The sequence below is a fragment of the Hemiscyllium ocellatum genome, chromosome X (assembly GCF_020745735.1).
Source record: "Hemiscyllium ocellatum isolate sHemOce1 chromosome X, sHemOce1.pat.X.cur, whole genome shotgun sequence".
In the NCBI taxonomy this organism is placed as follows: Eukaryota; Metazoa; Chordata; class Chondrichthyes; order Orectolobiformes; family Hemiscylliidae; genus Hemiscyllium; species Hemiscyllium ocellatum.
Window position 1 is genome coordinate 6562473 of NC_083453.1, and position 26242 is coordinate 6588714.

At 44.8% G+C, this 26242-nt stretch overlaps 1 protein-coding gene across 3 annotated transcripts in view; it reads left to right on the plus strand.

The window, feature by feature from the left end:
• The first annotated feature begins 2136 nt into the window (after nucleotides 1-2136).
• The window catches only part of LOC132805854 (vitamin D3 receptor B-like), a 299773-nt gene continuing 275667 nt past the window's right edge, over nucleotides 2137-26242 (plus strand). For all 3 annotated transcript variants that reach the window (XM_060821168.1, XM_060821171.1, XM_060821170.1), the window contains exon 1: nucleotides 2137-2202. The gene's annotated coding sequence lies outside the window, so the exon portion shown is untranslated. The remainder of the gene's footprint in view (nucleotides 2203-26242) is intronic.

The following is a 26242-nucleotide window of genomic DNA, read 5'->3' on the forward strand; positions in this document are numbered from 1 at the left end:
TCCCCAACCCCACAATTCCCCCAATTCCCCAACCCCACAATCCCCCCAATTCCCCAACCCCACAATCCCCAACCCCCCAATCCCCCCCATTCCCCATCCCCCCTCTCCCCCATTCCCCAACCCCCCCATTCCCCAACCCCCCCATTCCCCAATCCCCAACCCCCCCCCCCCATTCCCCAAGCCCCCCAATTCCCCAACCCCACAATCCCCCCGATTCGCCAACCCCACAATCCCCAACCCCCCTCTCCCCCCAATCCCCAACCTCCCAATCCCCCCAATTCCCCAACACCCCAACCCCACAATCCCCCCCAATCCCCAACACCCCAATCCCCCCCATTCCCCAACCCCCCAATTCCCCAACACCCCAACCCCACAATCCCCCCAATTCCCCAACCCCACAATCCCCAACCCCCCCACCCCCAATTCCCCCAATTCCCCAACCCCCCCATTCCCCAATCCCCCCAATTCCGCACCCCCCTCCCCCCATTCCCCAAGCCCCCAATTCCCCAACCCCACAATCCCCCGATTCCCCAACCCCACAATCCCCAACCCCCCTCTCCCCCCCAATCCCCAACCCCCCAATCCCCCCAATTCCCCAACACCCCAACCCCACAATCCCCCCCATTCCCCAACCCCCCAATCCCCCCAATTCCCCAACCCCACAATCCCCCCAATTCCCCAACCCCACAATCCCTAACCCCCCCCACCCCCAATTCCCCAACCCCACAATCCCCAACCCCCCTCTCCCCATTCCCCAACCCCCCTCTTTCCCTCATTCCCCCACCTCATTCCCCAACCCCCCTCCACCCCATATTCCCCAATCCCCCTCCACCCCATTCCCCAAACCCCCTCCCCCCATTCCCCAACCCCCCAATTCCCCAATCCCCCAATCCTCCCCATTCCCCCAACCCCAATCCCCCCCATTCCCCAACCCCCCAATCCCCCCATTCCCCAACCCCCCAATTCCCCAACCCCACAATTCCCCAACCCCACAATCCTCCCCATTCCCCAAACCCCAATCCCCCCATTCCCCAACCCCCAATCCCCCCAATTCCCCAACCCCCCAATTCCCCATTCCCCAACCCCCCTCTCCCCCAATTCCCCAACCCCCCTCTCCCCCATTCCCCAACCCCCCCATTCCCCAACCCCCCATTCCCCAACCCCCCTCTCCCCCATTCCCCGTCCCCCCTCTCCCCCCACCTCCCTCCCTCTACCCCATTCCCCAACCCCCCCTCTCCCCCCAATTCCCCAACCCCCCTCTCCCCCATTCCCCAACCCCCCTCTCCCCCATTCCCCAACCCCACAATCCCCAACCCCCCTCTCCCCCCATTCCCCATCCCCCCTCTCCCCCCACCTCCCTCCCTCTACCCCATTCCCCAAACCCCCTCTCCCCCCACCTCCCTCCCTCTACCCAATTCCCCAAACCCTCTCCCTCAACCCCCTCTTCCCCTCATTCCCCCACCTCATTCCCCAACCCCCCTCCACCCCATATTCCCCAACCCCACCCCATATTCCCCAATCCCCCTCCACCCCATTCCCCAACCCCCCTCTCCCCCCATTCCCCAACCCCCCAATTCCCCCCATTCCCCAACCCCCCAATCCCCCTACCTCCCTCTACCCCATTCCCCAATCCCCTTCTTCTCCAACCCCCCTCTTCCCCTCATTCCCCCACCTCATTCCCCAACCCCCCTCCACCCCATTCCTCAAACCCCCTCCCCCCAACTCCCTCTCCACCCCATTCCTGTCCTGTCCTTCTCCAATCCCTCTCCCCCTCATTCACAAGCTCTCTCCTTCCATGTATATTTGTGAAAGAAAGCTTCAATTGAACGATGTAAATATTTAGTGTAACGAAACCTTTGAGGCTGGAAAGTCTCCAATTTGAACTGTTTACTTTTTCTGGCTGCTCCTTCCTCGTGACGCACGAGCACACCCCTTTCCACGAGATCATGTAGCCTACCGCCGCTCGCCTTTCGGATTGATAGGATTATTGCCTAATGGCTGACGAGAGTTCTGATACACCTTGTTCGTACTGGACAGTTTTCAACAGGATTGGCCAATGGTATGTGAAGTGGGTGGGTTCAGCGCCGAAGTCCAGTCAGTGAAAAGCGATCGAGTGGGAGCGACTTTGGGCGAATGTTTCTTCGGGTGTTAGGGGTTGGGCAGTGGGCTTCTGACGGGAGACGGCACCTACCTGTTTAGGTGGTAAGTGGATTCGGAATAATGGCTCCTTTTCATGCTAGGTTGAGCTGAGTAAGCGAGGCGGTGATGAGCGGACAGTGACGGTGATCGGAGTAATGAGAGCACTGATTGTTTTAGCAACGGGTGCGCCAAGACAGCAAGGTCATATGGATGAGGCCTGCCCGCGGTAGTGATAGGGTTAATGCCCCAGGACTATCTTATGGGGGTGGGGTACTAAAGTGAGAGGCTGGTGGGTGAGGGTGAGGAATGAATGCTCGCTTTGGAGTTTGAGGAGTGCTGCAAAGTTAAATATGTTGGGGGAGATCCATTTCGTGCCCGTGATGTGAACTCGAAGTTCTTATGCTCTCGTTTTAAATGTTTGCTTGTTCTTCACTTGTCACTTTTTGATAATCAATAACGCTTCTAAATTCTTACCTGCCCACCTAAAAATGTCAGTTTAGTCTGGATTTGTCTCGGAGCCAAATATCAACAAATGAAGACCTTGTCAGCACCTCTAACGTTAGGAAACATTTCAACTTGGGAGTGTTTGAGCAACGAAGTTTTTAAAATCTTAATCGCCTTGGCTCTCAAGAGCATGATAGAGTAGTCTGTTTAAATCTAAACTAATCTTTGAGATCAGTCCATCTTTAGTACTTGCAGCATTACTTGCTATACAATAATGGTTTTAAGTAACTTTTTAAAAAATGTTTGAAAGGCTATCACATTTGAAGGTTTTTATGGATTGGATCTTTGAAATCAGCAGTTTGCATATTTTGATCTATGTTGAAGTGGTCTACTACATTGAGTCTGCTAGTCAAATAGCAATTCCTGAACTTCTGATCTCATTCCCCAACACTTGACCTGTTATGAATGTACATCTCAATGCTTTAATATTGAGGGCTTGTCTCCACTAACCTTGCAGGTAGGGAGTTTCAAAATTTCACTACTAGGTAAAAAGTTCTCAGTCTCAACCTACTGTCTCAACTAAAACTTTCTCCTGCTGCCAAGGAGTAGTTCCTGTCTACCCTATCTGTGCCCCTTATGTTATGCATGTAAGTCATCATTCTCCTGCCTCTTAAGCTGTAACTATAATGCAAATAACTCCAGTCTGATTTCTCTCAATAACTAAAACATTCCAGCCCTGGCAACATCCTTGACAATCTCCTCACCCCCCTCCAATGCAATATAATCTCTTTGCAACTCCACACAATACAAGCTGTGGCATAACCAATTATTTGTACAGTTCCAGCATAGCCTCTGGTCTAAACTCTAGGCTTCAGCTAACTGGTGCCAACTTAGTCACTCTATCTACCCCTCCTACCTTGGAGGCTAGTAGGCATAGACATCATGATCCCTCTGATCCTTGCTGTTGCCTAGGGTCCTACTGTTCACTAACTCCATTGCCATTTTGACCTACCCAAGTGCAATTGAGTGAATTCTGCTGGAGGAAGTTGTGAAGCCTAGTACAACTAAGTGAATTTTGTCTTTTGCTGATCAGCCTATTATATCAAACAAAAACACATGATCTGCCTGCAGTCCTCTATACTTTAAAGTTTCCTAATGTTAGGGCCTGAACACACTCATGGCCTAGACCCCCACCACACCAGGCCTTTTTATCTCAGTCTATCTTGAAACACTACCTATTGTTAGCCACTAACAATCTCCATTAATAGCTATTTGCCTTTCCAGTCAGATTATCAACTGGTTTCTGTCCAACTGTTTTTTTCTCTCTCTAGGCTGTATACGTACTGATTACTTGCTGCTCGCCCTCACCTGGAAAAAGTGAGGACTGCAGATGGTGTCAAAGTGGATAGTGCTGGAAAAGTGTAGTAGGTCAGACAGCATCAGTGGAGTAGTCTATGTTTTGGGCACAGCAGATCAGGCAGTATCTGAGGAACAGTGAAGTCCTGCTCCTTGGATGCTGCCAGACCTGCATGCTTTTCCAGTGCCACTCTAATCTGGACTCTGATCTCCAGCATCTGCAGTACTGATGTTTGTCTACATTACCAGTGAAGGGTAGATCTCTGCAATGGGAGAAGATGATAGGTGGGGGTGAACTGGTAGATGGTACCACCCTCTTGACATTTTTCCAATTTGGAGAATTGGATGAGGTGGGGGAGAGGGGGACACTGACTTCACTAGTTTCCAATCAACAGACTTCTAATTTCTCAATCTTTTTATTCTTCCACTGCCCCTCTTTCTCTCCCCCCCCCCCCCCCCATCTAACCTTCCAACTTGGCACCATCCTCTTGACTTGTCAATCTTCTCTCCCAATCTGCTCCGCCCTCCCCACTGACCTATCACCCCATCTTCCACCTTCCTGATGAAGGACTTGTGCCCAAAATGTCAATTCTCCTACTTGTATGCTGCCTGACCTGTTTCTTTTTTCCCCAGCACCACCCTCTTTGACTCTTTTCTCTTCTCCCTTCTTCCTCCTTTCTCCTCCCCACCCACCACTACCCTATCTTGTGCATCTAAACCAACAGTTTTCTAGCTCCTATCAGCTGAGGATGGATCACTGGATGTGAAACATTAACTTTGATTTTTTCTTCACAGATGCTGACAGACTTGCTGAGTCTCTCCAGCAACTTCTGTTTTTGTTTTAGTGTCTGCAGTTTTTATCTAGCCTGTTTAATCCTCTGTAATCGAAGGCTATCTCTGAATTACCACCATGACCATTTTTTGTCTGTAAACTTGATGATCACTGTGACATTCAAGTTTTGTAGGTATCTCTCTAATGTATCATGCACAATTTGTTTCTTGTGCTAAACTTAATTTGGAGAAAGTGCTGAAGGGCAACTGAACACAAATCATTTTGTTTCCCACACTTTGGGAGTGGAGGTGATGACAATTCTAATGTCACCCATTTTGGGTCACGGTCTGTTTGTTTTTCCTGCAACAGGAGACAAACTTGCAGTTAAATATTGTGGTGGCCTCCATTCAGGGCTGCCATTGATCCTTCCATGTGGAGGAAATGGGATACTTCAAGATTTGAGGGATAAGATGTATGTGCTTTTTGGAAAGACCAGGTTTGATTAGTCAGTACAGCTGAGATCATGCCCCTCAAATTTGTGAAACTACTTTTTGAAGTGACCAGGAAGGTTTGGTTTAAAAATAACCAACACCAGGTATCCTCCAACAGGCTTATTTGGAATCACTTGTGGTTGTGGAGCAGAATCACAAGATGCAGACTTCATAGCAACAGGATTGCTGTCATGGAATGTAATATTAAACAAATTTTTAGCTTCGGTCATTCACTTAGAATGACTTAGTTTTGGTTCCTTTTTTTGTCTAGAAACCAACAAAAGGTTGCGGGCAGGGCAGTGATTTAGTCTAATGTAACTTGATTTCAGTAAGGCTTTAATGTAGGTTGCTTTGGAAGGTTAGGTTGTATGGAATCGAGGGATCTGGCAAATTGGATACACAATTGGCTTGATAGTAGGAAGCTGAGGGTAATAGTGGAAAGATGCTTCAGACAGGAGGCCTGTACCTCTGGTCAGTGCTGGCTGTTTTTATCAAGCTGAGGGTTGACCTTTTTTAGGGGCTCAAAATAAAAGGGCATTGATCGGGTAAGCAGCAGTTTTCTGGGTTTGGGAGTCGAGGATAAGGGAAAAATGCTTTTAGAGGGTGGTGCATGTATGGAATGAGCTGCCTGAGGAAGTTGTGGAGCCTAGTACAATTAAATGCCTTAAGACATCTGGATGGGTTTCTGAATAGAAGGGTTGAAGGATATGGGCCAAGTGCTGGCAAATGGGACTAGATTAAATATCTGGTCAGCATAGACCAGTTGGACTGAAGGGTCTGTTTCCATGCTGTATAACTGACTCTTATTCTTTCTCATACAAATTATTGATATAGATAATGTCTCAGGCAAAGTTTGCAGATGACCCTAAAATAGGGAGCATTGTGGACAGTGAGAAAAGCTATTAGAAATTGCAGCAGGACCTTGATCAGCTGGGGAAGTGGGTTGAGAAATGGCAAATAGTTTAATACAGATGAGTAAGGACTTGATTTTTGGAAAGTCAGATCAATGTAGGAGTTTCATAAGAACACTGAATTAGGAGTAGGCAGTCTAGCCCTTCAAGCCTGCTCAGCTCCATTTACCCATGTTTTCACCATATCCCTTTTTTGAAAAGTAAAGGATCTACTTTTGCTTTAAAAGCAATTACTGAAGTAGTGTCCACTATTCCCTGAGCAAGGAATCCCATAGATCTTCAACCCTGTGGATGAAGAACTTCCTTCTCCATTCAGTTCTAAACCTGCTTCCTCTAATCTTGAGGCCATGCCCTCTTGTCAGTTTCACCTACAAATCCTATATATTTTATCTTTCCCCCATTCCTAATTCCAATAAATATAATCCCAATCTGCTCAGTCTCTCCTCCTAAGCCAACCCCCTTAATTCCAAAATCAACCTAGTGAACCTCTTTTGCATCCCTGCCATGTACTTAGGGAGACCAAATCTGCACACTTTACTCCAGGTGCTGTCTCACCAGCACCTTGTATGGCTGTAATATTACCCCTCTGCTTTTAAACTCAACCCCTTTAGCAATGATGGATGGAATTCCATTTGCCTTCCTAATTACCTGTGATACCTGCAGACCAACCTTCTGTGATTCACACACAATGACACCCCGGGTCCCTCTACAAATCTGCATGCTGCAACTTTTTACCACTTAAGTAATCTGTTTTTGTTACTCCATACAAAATGATGACTTCATATTTACTAACATTGTATTCGATCTGCCATACAGTTGCCCACTCTATGGTCCTCTGCACACTTTGTTCTGCTGCTCATGTTGGCAGATTTTGGTACTGTACATGTGGTCCCAACTCTCAATCATTTATATAAATTGTAAATATTTGTGGTCCCAATGCTGATCCTTGAGGCAAACCACTAGTCACTGATTGCCAGCCAGAACAGCACTTGCTTATCCCCACTCTTGCTTCCTGACAGTCAACAAATCCTCTATCTATTCTAATACTCTACCCCCTAACACCATGCATCCTTATGTTATGCAGTAACCTCATGTGGTGCATTGTCATGGTGAATGGTAGGGCCTTGAGTGTAGTGGAACAGAGGAACCTTGGAGTTCCAGGTGCATGGTTATCTGACAGTGGCATCACAAGTAGACAGGGCAGTGAAGAAGGCTTCTGGCACACTGGGCTTCAATTGGTCAGGGCATTGAATATAGAAGTTGGAAAGTATTTATTTGCAGTTGTACAGACGTTGAGGTTGCACTTGGAATATTGTGTTCAGTTTTGGTCCTTTATAGGAAGAATGTCCTTAAACTGGAAAGTGTGCAGAAGAAATTAACAACAATGTTGCTAGGACTCTAGGTTCATATAAGATTGAGGCATGGATAGGGTGAATACACTGACTTTTCCCAGGGTTGGTGAATTGAGGGCTAGAGGGAAAGAATAAAGGAAACCTGAGGGGCAATGTTTTAACCAGGTGGTCAGCATATGGAATGAGCTGTTGGTGGAAGTTGAGGCAGGTGCATTAACAATATTTTAAGTCAGTTGAATGATTATTTCAATGGGAAAGGCTTAAAAGGAAATGGCCCTAACCTTTTTGGGATTGGGGCCAAAGGGTTTCTGTGCTGTAGGACTCTGACTCTAAAAGTAAATGTCTAATTTAAATGTACAACAATTTTTTGGGTATTAATTGAATGACTAGCATAATGCTAGATGTACTGTCCAGAAGATAATTAAATGACTTGTGGAAAAGCAGTGTGCCTAATCATCGAAACAGCAAGGAGTGGAAACTTCTTTTAATCTTTAGGTTAGTCTGAAGTCCTATTTGTCATAAATCTCAATGAGATTACTATCAAAATTCATGGAGCTGCAATTGCAGTCCTATAGAATAAACAACTTGTATCATGCCTTTTTTATTTGTGTATCCTCCCAAAGTGCTCCTTCAAAAGAGGACCCCTAAGCTAGTACCATGTCATAGGAACCTAGTAATGTTGCTCAAATTGGGACATTGTCAGCATCTCATCTGATTATAGGTTGAGGGATCAACATTCAAGAATGTAACAAATGTTTCCTCAGTAGTTAGGATAGTGAAGAAGGCACTTGGCATGCTTTCCTTTATTGGTCAATACTGAGTATAGGAGTTAGAGGTCATGTTGCTGTACAGGACATTAGTTAAGCCAATTTTGGAATATTGTATGCCATTCTGACCTTCCTGTCAAAGGTGGTTGTGAAACTTGAGAGGTCAAAAGACTTGCAGTGATGCTGCTGGGGTTGGAGGATTTAGCCCCAGCCTATTCAGCTTGTCCATTAGCTATCTACTTTCCTGGACTGTTGGAGGCTGAGGGGTGACCTTGAGGCTTAAAACATCATGAGGGGCATGGATAGGGTAAATTGACAGTCTTTCTCTGGTGTTGGAGTCCAGAACTAGAGGGCATAGGTTTGGGGTGAGATGGAAAAGATGAGACCTAAGAGGCAGTGTTTTCATGCAGACAGTGCATGTATGGAATAAGCTACCTGAGGAAGTGATGGGGGCTGGTACAACTGTAACACTAAAAGGCACCTGGATAGATATGAATAGACTGGTTTAGAGGCATATGGCCCAAGTTCTGGCAAATGGGACTAATTAGGTTGGATATCTGGTCAGCATGGATGAAACAGACCCTTCAGTCCAATTCCGTACTACACATATCTCCCTCTAACTGGAGATGATGGCACCTGAGGCAGGCTCTTCAGTGATTCTGCTTCTTTGTGCATAGAATGTCGAGTAGGTGGTTTATCCTGTTGAACCTGCTCTGCCACTTAGTTATGTTGTGGTTGAACTGTGTACTTCTCCCTTTGCTCCATATCCCTTTTTACCTTAAATAGTTTTTAAGCATTCGATTGACTCCAAGGTCCAAAAGGCCAGGGCTGGATGCACTTGACTTGGTATCTTGGTCAGGTTGTTGAGGACTCCTTCTATGGCAGGTATACAGAAAAGGGCATATTGAAGACCTGCAAGTTGCTAGATACTAAGGTATGTTTTCTTCTAATTGGTATGTAACTTGGAGAGCCTTTAGTATTACTGGTTGTGACAAGTGGACCACACTTGGGAGTGAATTAATAGAGCTGCATATGGCTTTTTTGGTATAGAGGAAGCAAATTTCAGTTGAAGTTAGTCCTTGTAGAAAGCTTGGTGGGATAGTGGCCTGGAGAGATCTCAGAGCTGGTAATGACCCTCCAAGGCTAGGTAACAGCACTGTTTATCAGGTTTGATTAGTTTTTCTAGTCCCACTTATGTCCTTGATTCTTCTGATGGTTTGTCAGTTTCAAAACTTCATTCCACACACTTGGTGTGGGATGTTCAGGTATTGAATACATTCCTTGTGTTAGCTTGTTTTCACCTCTAGCAGAACACTGCTTTTGCTAAACCTAGCCTAAGTATGGAATTTCTTTGCAACTGAGTTTGTATCCAGATCCAATTGTTGCTTGGTGTACATGTTTTGGAACCAGTCTGCTATTAAAGCTTTCAACATTATCAAGGTGAGACTAATTTCATTGCTGAAGCTGATTTTGAGATAATGGTATTCTGGCAGGGAAGGTAACGCTAACAAAATTCAATCAGATTGTTCAGACTACTTTCTGAAACATTTTTACACTTGATAGATGAGTTAGGCCTACTGTAAATGGAGCATACCTTCCTGACTCTTGGTCCCTCAACAGCTAGTCTTTCATCTTGATGTCATGTTACTTCAATGGTCTGAGACTTGGCTTGCTTCTAGCAGCATAGTAACTAACCTGACCTGAATATCTGATGGACACTCTACTCTGCAGTTCGTAGCTGCTTGCTTGATCTATACATTTTTTGACTACTTGTATATTCTTTGGATCAGTAGGAAAAGTAAGGCTAGTGGCTGCCTTGGTTTTTTTAAAATGCCCTTTGGCTGCTGTTGACTGCCCTTGGTGCAGAGGCCAGGTTATTTGAAGGTATGCAGCTGAAAATCCACTGGAAAAGCACAGCAGGTCAGGCAGCATCCAAGGGGCAGGAGAATCAACATTTCAGGCATGAGCTCTTCAGGAAGGTATTTGAAGGTATGGAAAACTTTGTAAACAACTTTAGTTTGAAGGATTTTTCCAGTTGACTTTTTTGGTCACTTCTAGATTTTATAATCTATACCACTTTCAAATGTGAAAGGTACATCTCTAATGGCATACTGAGATGGTGTTTTCTGTCACTTATCAGAGTCACTGAATAAGTGAATTGACCCGATACAGGACTGGTTTTTTTGCCAACCTGTTTTATGGAAAACTATAGGTAAGTGACTTTGACTTTGCTCCTCTCTGAAGTCCTCGTAACCCCAGAATACCACAATTGTCCATTCTTAACAAATTGTAAGTAGGAACAATCCCATTTGGTTATTCTCCCCACACCTGATTGGTGTCCTCCTGTTAATATTGGGGGTGGGGGTCAGGCAGGAGGGGAGAGGAAAGTGGGTAGAACACTGGTGCAGTTGGGGAGGGGGGTTGAAACCAGAGTGCAAAACAAAACAATAAATATTGAAGTGCTCCAAACTTTCAATTAGAATACTTGCTACCTCCTACATTTCATTACTTGGGCTGAATCTTTTGGCTTTTTTGTTTTAAGTCTCTTCATAGAAGTCCAGCTGTATTTGTTGTATCTAACCAAGTAACCTAGCTCACTCAATGGTGTCCCTCATTCCCTGTATTGCAGGCAAGGATCTGAAGGTCTGATTGGACAGGATCCTGCAGATGCTGAACTTAGGCCTCTCTAGGATCACCAACGGAGGCCATGATATCAGCCATGCCAGCCTGGTTCAAATTGCCATCCAGCTTCATGCAGTCTTTGCCTGGAGGAATGCTCAGCATTGAAGTTCAGTCCTTTTTTTTCTAATCTCAGTTTAAACAGCAGCTTCTCTCCAATACCTCCAACTTCTACTACACCTCCCACTTGAGGCTTCAGCTTTTACCATTCCCTACAACATCATCCCTCACTTGCACTCCTCCACCCCAACATACTCATCCTGCATGTCATCGGAGCTGTCTACTCAGTCAGTTGGGGCACCTCTGTCTGTGTGCCAACAGTGAGTGCTGTTCTATCCACTCATGCCTGCTCTTTCTCAAGGAGAAACTCTGAGCAGGAACAGTCAAGACATGTAATGGCTGCTTGACACTCTGGTTGGTTGTTTTGGGTAGACGGTCAGGATTCAGTCCCAAAGTGTCCAAAAGCCCCTTGACTGACAAGCATGGGATGCTGTCTTTGCCCTTGATTCCCTTAACTTAAACTGTGCCTCATCTCTGAATCTTAATAACCCAGCCTCTACCGTCACTTCTAGTAAAGGAATTTGAGATTAATTACCTCATGAAATTCATCATGTCCTAAATGGTGAATGCATACTCAAATTATACCCTGTGGTCCTAGACTTTCCCATGAGGCAATACAGCCTCTCGTCAATCCGCTAATCTATTCTCCAATGAGTTTAGGCCCAACATACTTTTCTTGTCAGAACATCATTCACCTATGATGTTGATGTAGTGAACCTTTGGAATGATACAGTACCTGTATGCCTCCCCTTGGATAAGGGGACCAAAACTATTCAGTGGTGTAATTTTGTTTAAAATACTTTTCCTACTTTACCCTTTGAAATAAAGACCAATATTCCTGACTGGGCCACATCTCTTGAGAATATAGAACTCTTAAATATCTGCCATTGTTCCTTGCTACTTTTTTCTGCTACATATTTTCCCCATCTGCTCAAACCAACTCTGCCCTAATTATTACTCTTCAGTCTTTAGCACAGTTTTTTTTAATGACTATCTTTCAGAGTGCTAAATTCAAATGAGAATTTACTTGACTCTCATCCATTTCTGTGCTGTGACTCAAACTAATGTTGCCAGGCTTGCAAATAGCTGATCCTTGGTTGGATCTACAATAAACCAGTATTAACCCTCATTATCACTTTAATTACTAACCTAATCTCCCCTCCATTTAATGTACTGTCCCACTGCTGGGTAGAAACTAGACATTCCTTCCCAGGATAGAAGTAACAGCAGGTGCTATTCCTGATGAAGGGCTTCTGCCTGAAATATCCATTCTCCTGCTCCTTGGGTGCTGCCTGGCCTGCTGTGCTTTTTCAGCCCCACTCTCTGATCTGCAGTCCTTACTTTCTCCACAGCAGGAACTATATAAATCTAGCTTGCCACTTGCTTTTACAGACTGTCTATTTTTTGGATTAGTGTGGAACCAGGCCCTTCGGCCCAACAAGTCCACACCAACCCATCAAAGTGCAACCCACCCAGACCCATTACCCTACATTTACCCCTTTGTCAATTTGCCCAACCTGCACACTTCTGGATTGTGGGAGGAAATGGGAGCAGTTGCACACATCTACCTCCAGAAATTCTGGTATCTGACCTGTTGATAACATCTGATTCATTTACAATAACACTATGCACTTTAATGGTGTACTTCTATATTATTCTGGTATCTCCTTGGGATGCTACTGTAAGGGCCCTTTACATGTAAGGACAGACTCTCACTCAAGTGAACCAGGCTGTACCTCAGCTGTTTGTTTGATCACTCCATGTTACCTAGATGCTCATGGAATCCTTGTCTACCTCCCACCCTGCCATGTTATAAAGGTTCACCATCCTTGTGCAAGTTCAACATGCACACTAAGCTTGGCTGTTTGTCAGCAGTACTCCAGGAGGGTGTTTAATTTGAATGCAGTTCAAAGTCACTTTAGTACCTGCCCTGTATGCCAATTGTGGATGTGGTGCAAACCCTCTAACTGGCCATGTCTAAAGCAGTACTTCTCTGTGGAGGGGGGTGGAATGATTTTCAGCATAGTAAATCAAGAATAGCCTCTGGTATCCTTTTGGGGTGAGTTGGTTTTGGTAGCTCATCAAGGAGTCATACCTCTGCAGTCCAGGGAGTAATCATGGTTAGCCCTGTGGGTCCAGTCCAACCAATCTGCAAAGTCTGTAAGATGACCATCTGGGATCTGCACAAATGTCAGTCACTGTTCAGGGTTGCTTGACAAATTTGGGGCCCTTCTCAGATAAAGGCTGAGACTTCCCCTCCATTGAGGACTTGTTTTCACAATGTAGGTGAAAATGGAATAAGTAAAGTCAATGCTTTGAGGGAGGAGCTTTTGAGATCCCTCCAAGAACAACATTATACATAGTCACCCATACAGCAAAGCTGAAACATGTTTTATGTACCATGAGCACTAGACTTCAGTGTGCAGTCCAATTTCTTGCCCCAGCATTCCTGACCACATTAGATTAGATCACTTAGTGTGGAAACAGGCCCTTTGGTTCAACAAGTTCACACTGACCCTCCAAAGAGCCATCCATCCAGACCTTCCCTTACATTTACCCCTTCACCTAACACTATAGGCAAATTAGCATGGCCAATTCTCAACTGCACACTTTTGGACTGTGGGAGGAAACCCACCCAGAGTGCAAACTCAACAGACAGTTCCCTGAAGTGGGAATTGAACCCAGGTCTCTCATGCTGTGGGGCAGCAGTGCTAACTGCTATGCCACCATGCTGCCCATTGAGTGAATCCTGCTATTGCTGATGTAGTTTTTCATCTGCCTAGAAAGATGGAATCTAGTGTCAAAGTAGCAATCAGTCATTTACCCAAGTGTTGTAGAAGCTGCTGTCCACCTTGTGCCATTGCACAAGTAGCATGAAGTTTGAGTGGGCTTTGAATCCTCCAATATTAGGTGACAGTCAATTGCAACTAATGGTGAAAAGTGACCATATGTAGAAAAGTGGAACTTTACACATCTCTCCTGTGCACCCATATGCCCTCTGATTTTTGCCCCACTGCAATTTTGAACACTTTTTTCCCCCCAGGCTTTGCAACTGGGGTGGAGGGAGTCTGCTTAACACTAGAGCTAACTGACTGAGGTTTGGTCTAGCAATCCTGACCAGTGGGTCCAGATATGCTGTGACCCTACCAGAGGCAGGTACACCCTCCACAGCTTAAACTCTTAGGGTTGAAGGTAACAGGGTGGAAACAAGTGTGGCTCTTCTAGCTGATGCTTAATGGCACCACATCTCTCTGGGGATGAGTACCGATATGTACTCTTTTTTTTTTTCTTTTGTCGAGGGAGGGATTAAATGAAGTGAAAGTGGGTGGCACAGCTATTGGTCCAGGTTGGAAGAAAACATGGTGTTGAGTGAGTTAGCAATGGAGACTACAGGGAAAGTAGTTAAGAATGATTGCGGGAAGATGTTGCAGGCAACGGTGAGTAGGTGACCACTCTTGGTGGGAGATTTGGGTAGCAGTGGAAAGATGGTGCATTTACCATGGAGCACAGGTCACTAACTTTCTTTCTGCATGTCTGGGTTTTTCCAGACTGCACCTACCTCAGGAGCAACTCTAGATCAGGCTGGCAGGGTCTAGTGCTATGGTCTCATCTGCCAGTTCTGAAGAGCACTACTTGGCACTATCTTGCCCAATGGGGTCTGCTGGTCCCTGAGACAGAAGTTTTACCTTGTCTGGGATAAATGTCTACCCATCAAGCATCTCTAGGCTGTGAGCACTTGCCAGCTTTATAAATATAGCATTAGATTAGATTACTTGGTGCGGAAACAGGCCCTTCGGCCCAGCAAGTCCACACTGACCCACTGAAGCACAACCCACCCATACCCCTACATTTACACCTTGCCTAATACTACAGGCAATTGAGCATGGCCAATTCACCTGACCTGCCCACTTTTGGACTGTGGGAGGAAACCGGAGCACCCAGAGGAAACCCACACAGACACGGGGAGAATGTGCAAACTCTACAGTCGCCTGAGTCAGGAATTTAACCTGGGCCTCGGGCACTGAGGCAGCAGTGCTAACCACTATGCCACCCATGATTAGCACCAAGGATGTTGGTCCAACAGCTATCTTCAATTCTGTACAGAATTGCTCTAGCATAAGAGGGTGGGTAAGTGCTAAACGTTTGCATGGAACTACAGCCTTTCATAAAACAAAAGTTGCACTTTGGTTACATGGAAAAGTCCCAGTCCCTGGTTTCTAATAGCTCTCTGCTGCTAGTCAACAGTCCCTGTTTATTTCTCAGCTTAGAGCCATAGATGTACAGCACAGAAACAGGCCCTTTGTTCCAACTCATCCATGTTGACCAGGTATCCTAAATTAATCTAGTCCTGTTTACCAGCATCCATTTACTTGGCCCATATCCCTCCAAACCCTTCCTACTCATACACTCATCCAGATACCTTTATTAAATGTTGCAATTGTACTAGCCTCCACCACTTTCTGTGGCTGCTCATTCCCTACACAGCACCCTCTGCATGAAAAAGTTGCCCTTTAGGTCTCCTCTCCTCTCCCTAAACCTATTCCCTCCAGTTCAGGATGCTCCCACCCCAGGGAAGAGACTGTCTCCAAGCTGCCTTTAGGTTCTGGGTACCTTTTTTTTTCCTGAGAAATGAGAAACTAAAACTTCCCTGTAGTTTGCCACTCAGGTAAAGTGGCACACCTGAGATCTCCTGGATGGAGAGAATTAGTTTAAAACGCACCATTTTTAAAACCTGACTGGCTTTGTCTAGGAAAACAGGAATTTCAATTTTTTGAGCTGTAAGCATCTATCTCCATCAAAGGTGGTCCCACTTTCTACTGACTACTTATGGACCACCCTTTTGAATTGCAACTTAGGGCTCTTTACTAGTTTAGACTTTAGATTAAATTTCAATCCCCAAATGAGTTGTGGCTTCTCGAACACTGCAATTGGTGCATTAAACAACTTCTAATAAAATAGAATTCTTTGCTCACTGGGTGGTATTTCTTTTGGCAATGACACCATCCATTGGTGCTTAAAAAAAGCACTTTGTTTCTTTACTGAATTCAGTGGCATCTAATCTTCAGGCTGTACCAGTATCCAGTGGTAGGATCAATAAGTGAACTATTAAAGCTGTAACAAGCAATGGATGAAAAAGGAACAAAGCCTAGGACCCCAATGATATTTCAGCTGAGGGCTTCCAAGCTGAGATTTCAATGACTGACATTGCTTCCTGCTACCCTCCCCTTCATGACTATGGCATCTATATCTGCCTTCAAGAAGGAATCTAAATATCCCATTAACTAACTGGAGAAATTTCCCTTCCCATCTTGGGAACACTTGATATGCATTCTCTGGATGTATGTAACTCTAGCAGCTGAGAAACCTGTCCTAGCACTATCAGCAATCACCTTGCTAGCAGGTATGAATTTCCTAGTGGACAGTTCATGTCACCACTCATGTATTTTGTGGGCCTTTGTATAGGGGAGCCTAGTCCCAGGGCTGCATATCTGACTACTTGAGGCAGAAGTGGTTCCTGACATTATGGAAAGAGGGACTAGAAAAGTCTTGACAGGTTTTGAGAAACCTCCTTCAGGAGGTTCCTCAAGTCTACCTCTTTTGAACATGGATTCCCTTGCACTAACATCCCCATTTCTTGACTCCTTTAGGGAGTCCTTAATGCTGCTTCCTCTGTCCTCTTAAAGTGCCTTCCTTGAGCTAGGTGAATAGGGTTGCTTTGGCAGTCAGCATACAAGTATCCAAGGCATGTGGCAGCCCAGGAGAGTTCCTTACAAATGATGGCCCCCATGGTGCTATTTGGTGCAGCCAATCATCCAGGTGATGCAAGAATCTCTCTCCAACAACATTCATGGTACTCCTGGAGGTGTCACCTAGACTTGGTCTAAGTTTCAGCAGTATAGAAAAGCTGGAATGACTTGTTATACACCTGGAACTCAATGACCTTCATCAATCTGAGCAAAGCCTAACATCAGAATAGAAATTAGGCCATTCAGTCTGCTACCATTAATCACCGCTGAAGCTTTCAACCATTTTTCCCACTTCTTCCTGTAAGCATCAGTTTTAAACATGCTCTGACCTGGCCTTTCCAGCCTTTGATTCACCACTCAACATAGAACAATACAGGCCCTTCAGCCCATGTTGTGCTGAGCATTAATCTTAGATCAACCTAACCTACACACCCCTCAGATTACTGCCATCCATGTTCTAGTCCAACAGTTGCTTAATGTCTGACTTTACTCACACTGCTGACAGTGCATTCCACACACTCGCCACTCTGCATAAAGAACATCTTCATGTATCTTGGACATCCTCTTCCCTTTCCCTTCCCCTTCTCTCTTCTCTCCTTTCCCCCCCCCATGATTCTTCCAATTACATTTAAAATTATGCCACTGACAGCCATTTTTTTCCCTGGGGAAAAGTCTCCGGCTAGTTACTCTCTGTGCCTCCCATTACCTTGTACATTTCTATCAAGTCACTCTTTTTTTCTCCAGTATGGGAGAAATGCTAGCTCATTCAACCTTCAAAGACATTCCTCCAATCCAGGCAACATGCTGGTAAATATCCTCTGTACACTCTAGCATCTCACCTTCCTATAATGAGGTGACCAGAATTGGACACAGTATTCCAAGCACAGCCTAACCAGGGTTTTAGAGCCATGAGGTTTTGTTGCAGTTCTTAAACTCTATTTTCCCCCTGTTTAGTGAAAGCCAAAACCCCATTCAACTTGGGTGGCAACTTTGAGGGATCTCAAGATCCCACTGTTCCTCCACACTACCAAGAATCCTGACTTCAACCCTATATTCAGCATTCAAATTTGACCTTTCAAAATGAATCACTTTTTTTTGCATTTACCAGGGTTGAACTTCATCTGCCACTTCTCAGCCCAGCTCTGCATCTTGTTGTAGCCTGCAACAGCCCTCAACACTACCTACAGCACCACTGACCTTCATGTCATCAGCAAACTTGCTAATCCACCCTTCGTCACTTATTTTAAAAACTACAAAGAGCAGAGGTCTAAGAACAGATCCCTGCAGGACACCACTGGTCACTGACCTCAGGCAGAATACATTACTTTCCATCCACTACCACACTCCTGGCTGGCCAGGTCTGCATCAGACAGCCAGATTTCCCTGTATCCCTTACCACCTAAAGCTTCTGGATGAGCTTGCTTTGGGGAGTCTTATCAAATGCCTTGCTGAAATCCATATACACCACATCCACTAACTTTGTCAACCTGTCTCATCACATCCTCCAACTCAAGCCTTTAGACATGACCTGCTGCCCTCAAAGACATGCTGCTGATCTTTAATCAAACTGGTTTTTCTAACTAGTCCAAATCTTCAATCTCAGAATCCTTTCCATTAGCTTGCTTACCACAGACTTAAAACCAACTGGTCTGCAACTCTGATTTCCCTATCCCTTTCCTGAACAGGAACAACATTCCCTGCCCTCCAACTATCTGGTACTACCATGGAGTGTGAGGATGTAAAGATCATCACCAAAGGCACAGCAATCTTACACCCCCCTTCCATAGCAACTTCTGATCTATCTAGCCTGGCCCTGGGGACTTGTCTATCTTTATGCTTCCCAGAATTTCTAGCACACTACTTGAGTCTGTGTGGAAACAGATCCTTGGGTGTAACCAGTCTATGCTGACCATAATACCAAACTGAACTAGTCCTGACCAAGCTTTGTACTATACCTTAGTACATGTGACAAACTCAATTCAATGCCTTATCCCTCAACCTTTCCTAGTCGTAATTATTAAATCTTTGTTTTAATTGTATTCAGATCTACTTCCTCAGGAAGCCTAAACTTTTTAAAAAAGTTGCCCCTCATCTATCTGTTTTAAGCTGATTAATCTGGTCCATGGTGTTCTCACTCTCATCAAGGTCCCCCTGTAGTGAATACTGAAGCAAAAAACTCATCTAGGGCCATCTCTACCTTTTCAGACTCTAGGCACAAGTTCCCTCCCTATCCCTGATCAGCCCTACCCTCTGGTCATTCTCTTAACCCTCCATGTAAGTGTAGAACACCTTGGGGTATTCCTACTCCTTCCTGCCAGACTTCATGCCCCCTCCAGGTTCTCTTCAGTCTACCTGTTCTTCCCTAGCTAGCTTGTAATCCCCTCAAGCTGTGCCAGATCCTTGCTTCCTCCATCATCCAAGGTTCATTCACCTTACCGTCCCTTGCCTGTTCCAGGGGGACAAAGTTATCCAACACTCGCAACAAGTGTTCCTTAAACAGCCTTTACTTGTGCCTTTCTTGTAGAACAACTATTCAATTTATACTCCAAAGCTCCTGTCTAATAGCAGTATAATTTCTCCCCACTCCCCGTTAAATACCTTCACATACTCTCTGCTCGTATCCCTCTGTGGCTATGGTGAAGATGAGGCAATTGTGGTCACTATCCCTGAAATGCACTCATTGATACTTGGCTTATTGCTTGATTTGTGCTACACCAAATCCAGTATGGCCACCCCTCTAGTCTACCTATTTATCTAGAGTTGGAATCCTTCCATGACACTTGATTTTCAAATCCGCTCCATCCAGACCATCTGCACGAAGGAGTTTCCAATTAATATTGGAAGTTTGAAGTCCCCCATAACTGTTACATCTGCTGTCCAATCTGTTCTTCCTCCTCCTGCTTCATTTTGTGTTTTTTCATTGACCTTCCCAAAGTGACTGACTTCCACCCATACTGACTGTGTAGGAAAAACCCTCAATCCCTCTTTCTCTGCAGCTGTGGTGCATGCTTTAACAATGTTGTGACCCCCCCCCCCCCCCAAATTCTTAAGATCTAAACTCTAGAACATCAATAATCATTCCTGCCTTCATGAAATCAGTCTCTGGCTGAAGTGGTTTCCTGTCTCCATTCTTCCCTCTTTAAAGCTGTGCCCTCAGTATTAGTCTCTTCTGCTTGTCAAACCTTCCCAATGTCCACTCTATCCAGGCCTTCAGTATTCAAAGCTAAAAATCACAACACCAGGTTCTAGTCCAACAGGTTTAATTGGAAGCACACTAGCTTTCAGAGTGCCACTCCAGGTGGTTGTGGAGGACAATTGTTCAGTATTAAGAATTGAGCAAAACTTTTTTTTTCTCTCCCCTTTCTCTTTCCACCTCTCCTCCCATCTAAACTCCATTGAGTATATTGTCCCAGAGTCCTCAACAATGTTAAGTCTTTCATTCCTGGGGTCCTCCTACAGACCTGCTCCAGGGCTAGTATATCCTTCCTGAGACATGGAGCCCAAAATTGTTCAATATTTAAATGTGGTCAGTCCAGAGTCTCAAGCCTCAAGTACATCCCTGCTTTTGTATTCTAGTCCTCCTAACTACTGACTTGTAAGTTTACCTTAAGATCAAAGACAGAAAATCACAGCACAGAACAGCCTCTTCAGCCCTCCAAGCCTGCACCAGTCCAGATGCTGTATCTAAACCTGTCGCCTATTAAGGATCTGTATCCCTCTGCTCCCTGTCCATTCATGTGTAGATGTACCTTAAGTGGTACTATCATGCTAGCCTCTATCATAACTGGCAACACACTTGGGTACCCACCACTCTCTGCATAAAGACCTTTCCATGCATACCCCCCTATTTGGGGGGGGGGGGGGTGGTGGTGGTGAAGAGGAAAGCTGCTTGCTATCCATTCTTTTTTATACCCCTCAGACTTGTGGACCTCAATCAGATTCTTCCTTCCACACCCAAGCACATATATGCCCTGGTGAACCTCATGCACCCTTGAGTATCCACAGCCTTCTGGTAATGTGGTGACCAGAACTGTACACTGTATTCTAAATGTGGCTAAATCAAAGTCCCATATAACTGTAACATCATCCTGGATGAGAACTCCCAAGTCTCTTCACACTTCAGACCTATGAATTTTCTCCCTAATTAGAAAATAGCCCATGCCACCTTTTCCCCTCAAGTGCATAACTTCACACTCCCACAGTGCTCAATCTGCCACTACTTTGTCTAATCTCCTAACCTGTCTAAAACCTTCTGCAGCTTCCCTGCTCTTCCATTACCTGTCCTTCCCCCTATCTTTATATCATTGGCAAATATAGCCTGAATGCCCTGATTCCTTCATTCTAGATCATAACCTGAAAAGCTGTGGTCTGAACACTGACCCTTGCAGATCTCCACATCCCTGTCTGCCACCCTTTTTATCCCCACTCTGCTTTCTGCCAGACAACATGGATGAATTAGTTGAAATTTGCTTGTATCACCATGGGCCCTTAAGCAACAGCTTGTCTAAAGGCCTTCTGGCAGTCCACATGTGACATTGGCTTGCCATCTAACTTGCACGTTACCCCCATCTGGCAGGCATGACCCCTTTGATGAAACCAGGCTGACTTTGCCCTACTTTACCATACACTTCCAAGTATTCAGAAATAACATCTGTTATAGGCTCCAATCTTGCAGAATACAAAGGGGTTTATGAATATGCTAAAGACAAAGGTCTCTAGAGAGAAGAGGACCCCTCCAAGATAACAGCATGTGTGGAACCATGAGATGGAGATACTAAACAAGTATTTTGCATCAGTGTTTACTGTGGAGAAGGACCTGGAAGACACCATATGGGGCAATATCTTGAAAAAATGGCCATAATTGGTGGATGTCCTAAACAGGTGGATAAATCCCCAGGACATGATCCGATGTTCCCTAAGCTCCAGAAAGCTAGGGAAGAGATTGTTGGACCCCTTGATTTGAATTTGTTTCATTGATAGTCACAGGTCAGGTGCCAGAAGACTAGAGGTTGGCTAACTGGAGGGTACCATTTATTTAAGATGGTAAAGAAAAGTCAGGGAAGTAAATAGGGAATCAAAGGACAAGATCTGCATATTTCAGTAAGCAAAGACTGATTAGGGATAGTTAATGGTGGCTTTGTGCATGAGGAAATGTCTCTGCTTCAAAATAACTCCAGTTAATGAAGAGGATTGAGGACAGTGATGGATGTGATCTAAGTGGACTTCAATAAGGCATTTGACAAGCTTCCTCACTGCAAATGGATTAGCAAAATTAGATCCCATGGAATACAGGGAGAAATCACCATCTGGATACAGAACTAGGTCTAAAGTAAACAGGTAGTGCTCTGCTTTTCAGACTAGAGGCCTGTGACCAGTGGTGTGCCACCAGGATCTGTGCTGGATCCATTTAGAGCACTCGCTAGAGGTGTAGTAGACAGTGAAGAATCTGATCTTGATCAGATGGGCCAATGGACTGAAGAGCAGTAGATGGAACTTTTAGATAAATGAGGTGCTGCATTTTAGAAAGGCAAACCAGCAGTACTTGTACACCTTAACAGTAAGGTCCTGGAGTCTCTTGCTGAACAGAGACCTTGGAATGTAGGTTCATTCTTCAGTGAAAGTAGAATCACTGGCAGATAGTACTAAGGTATTTGGTATGGTTTTTTGAGCATTGAGTGAATTGGGATGGTATGGTGCAGCTGTGAAGAACATTAGTTAGGCTATTTGTGTACAATGATTGCAGAGACAATAAGGTTTTCTGACCCTTTGAAAGGGTTCAGAAAGATCTTGCTAGAGTTTGAGATATAGGGAGAAGCAGAATAGGCTGAGGCTGTTTTCCCTGGAGTGTTGGAGGCTGAGGTTTATAAAAAGAAGGATATGGATAGGGCCAAAAATAGGTCTTTTCCTTGGACTGGGGCAATCTAGAACTAGAGGGCATGGTTTAGGGTGAGGGAGGGGAAATCCTTTTTAACAAAAGGATCTTTCCAGAAGAAGTGGAGGCTGGTACAATTCCTACACTTAAGGCATCTGCTGGGTATATGAATAGAAGGGGATATTGGACAAGTTGAGCATGGACAAGTTGGACTGAAGTCTTTCCAGGTTGTATATCTCTAGACTCTGAACAAGGTCAGGCTAATTGATCTGTAATTTCCATCTTTTGACTTTCTCTCAAACAGGGGTTGCAGTCCTTTGGACCCTCCCTGTCTCCAATGCTTCCTGAAAGATCAGCATTAATGCCTCCACTATCTCTTCTGTAATCTTCTACAGAATGTCATCCAGGTGACTTTTATACACCTTCAGGCCATTCAGTTTTTCTAGCACCTTTTTTGGTGATGGCCACCATGGTCATCTCTGCCCTAACAACTCTTGAATTGTTTTGGGATTTTACTCTACTTTTCACTGAAGACTGGCACACAGTATGTTTTGTTCAGTTCCTTTGCCTCTTTTGTTTCCTCATTACAACTTCTCCAGTGTCACTGTCCAGCAGTCTTGCTCTTGTATCTAAAGAAACTCTTGCAATCTTTTACTGGCTTTTTTAAACCTTCTCCCTCACTTTCAGTTCTCTCATCTTTGTAGGCTTCCCACTGCCCTTCACCACTGTGTGCTTTCTTTTCATTTTATGCTGTCATGACTTCCTTGTCAGCCACAGTTGCCTCCTTAGTATCATGCCACTTTTTCTTAGGATGAATCTGTCTCTGAATTACTTCCCAAAATCTCCTGCCATGTTCCACTCTTTCCTGTTAGGCTCCTTGGCCAGTTCCTGCCTCCTTGCCTTTAACTGTGTAATACTGTTGCATCTGATTTTAGCTGCTTCCCCCTTAGAATTTACTCTGCAATTTGACCATATAGTCACTGTCTCTTAAAGGGTTCCTTCATCTTAAGCTCCCTTACCAAGTCTGCCTCATTGCACAACACTAAATTCAGTGCTCCCACCACAAACTGTTCCCAAAAGCCATCCTGTAGACATTCCACAAATTCCTTTTCTTGCCATCCACTGTCAACCTGACTTTTGCAGTCCAGTTGCATATTGCAATCTCCCATGATTACTGCAGCATTGCCTTTCATACACCCAGGAGATAAAGGCATGTATCTTGTGCCCCACATCCTGGTACTGGTGAGGTCTGTACACTACTCCCATTATAGTTTTTGACCTTTGTGGTTCCTAAACTCTATCCACACAGATTCTACATCTGACCCTAGTTTATTACTAAAATTTCTTGCCAATAAGGCAACCCCACCCCCTCTGCCCACCTGTCTGCCTCTTTTTTTAATAGGATGTACAGCTCTCAGTCCTCTTTTGCTGGTGAGCCCAAGTTGTTTTTACTGCAATTCACAAAACAGCAAGAACTGACCTGACTAAAATAGAAGATCCAAGAGGCCTTGACAAGTAGATGTGGAAAGTTACCATGTGAAGGAAGACTAGAACTAGGGGTCACTAAAATTAAAAACAGTTGTCTATTTAGAATGGAACAGGGCAACATTCCATTTCCTATCTGGTAAAACTTCTGAACACTTTCTTTCCTCTTTTTTGTCTTTAATTGAGAGAATTTTGATGGCCTATCCCATCTACCATCTAGGATGGAATCTTCAGAAGGACTGGAATGATGTGGACCATGCAGGAAATTTGGCAGAATCTCACTAGTATTCCAGAGGCTTATCTTTTGTAGCTCCTTTCATCTTTTAACTCTCTAGTATTGAAGCAGATTCTTGCTAGGCAGTTGTAAGCTGTCTTTAATACTCTTTTTAGAACCTACTGTCTGTCCTTTTAATGTACCACTTCTCAACCTACCACATGTGAGCAAACTAGATGCTGAGATTTCTTGACCCAGAAATCCAAGGGGGTACCTACTGACTTAACTCACTGTTTCAAAGAGCCTCCATGTTGGATACTGGCCACCAACATGTTTTGGGAATGTTCCATGTGCACCAGCCACATGCTCCCTTGCTTGAGCCTTTAATGCTCATTATATTCTTGCCTTGCCCTTCTTTGCTGTTTTTATTGTTTGCATACTCTGCCTTCTATTAACTGTGTACAATTTAGCACCTACCCAAAGGTGGAAGTTTGACCTTTGTACTTGATCAGGTCGACGGAAGTAGAATTTGGTCAGGCCCCCAGTACAACAAACCCAAGGTCCTGAACATGGTTAGTCAACCATTTGGGTGGTCAGTCAGGATGAGCTGAATGTCAGGCAATCCACCTGTTTTGGCTCTATCCTGGGATATTCCTCTGGAATGAGGGAGCTGGTATTTAATAAGTGCATGGTGCAACTGTTTGTTTTGTTTTTGGTGCAGGCTGGGAGATCACTGAACTTATTGATCCCCCAACCCAGTTCTGTCTAGTCACTGGGTGGGGAAATGTTGCAGGCAAGTGAGCAGTAGAGCATGAGCCTTGGAGGGAAGTAGGTAAAGTAGTGGAGATGGAGTGAGACTATAAAACATGGCAGAAATTAAGTAATTCAGCCCATCGAGTCAGCTGTGCCATTCAATCACAGCTGTTTCTCAACCACACTTTCCTGTTTTATCCCATAACCCTTGAATGAAGTTAAGTATACTCAAACCTGGCCTCCCACAGCTTTGTGGCAATGAATTCATAGGTTCACCACTTTGGCTGTAGAGATGTCCTTATCTTTTTTAAATTCTTTACTCTAAGGCAATGTCTTCAGGGCCTAGTTTCAACAATGAAAACCTCTTCCTAACATCTACTGTTCAAGTCATTCAGTATTTTCAAATAGATGGCCCCCTCATCCTTAAACTCCAGAGTATAAACCTAGTCTTCTAAAGTTCCTCTAAGTTTTTTTCATTCCTGGGACTATTGTCACTAACCACCTCCAGACAGGTTCCAGGGTCAGTATATCCTGAGAAATGGGGCCCAAGTTTGCTCACCATGTTCCAAACATGGTCTGACTCGAGCCTAATCAGGCCTGAAAAGTACAGATGGTGCTTCATATTAGTCCTCCAATGCTATCATTGCATCTGCCTTCCTACAGTCAACCTGAAAGTTTACCTTGAGAATCCTGAACTGGAACTCCCAAGACACTTTGCATTTCAGATTTCTCTAGTTTCTCCATTTCAGAAACTCTATGCCTGTTATTCCAACCAAAGTGCATGACCTCTTTCCCATGTTATACTCCATCTGCCACTTCTTTGTCCATTCTCCTAACCTGTCCATCTTCTACAGACCTCCTGCCTCAATGCTACCTGTGCCTCTACCTATCTTTATCTCATTGGCAAACTTAGCCAGAATGTCTGGATTGTTTAAAGTATGAAGTGAAAGGCTGTGTTGGGATCACAACCTTACAGAAAGCTTGTCACCTAGCTTCCACCCTGAGAAGGACCTTTTTTTATCTTTCTGCCAGATAGCCAACCTTCTATCCATGCTAGCACCTTTCCTCATGCCATGGGGCCCTTGTCTTGCTCAGTAGCCCCCTGTGCAACACTTCAAAGGCCACCTTGAAGCCCAGGTAGATAACATCCATTACTTCCTTGAATTTCAAACAGGTGTCACATTTTTTTCCCAGTCCTCT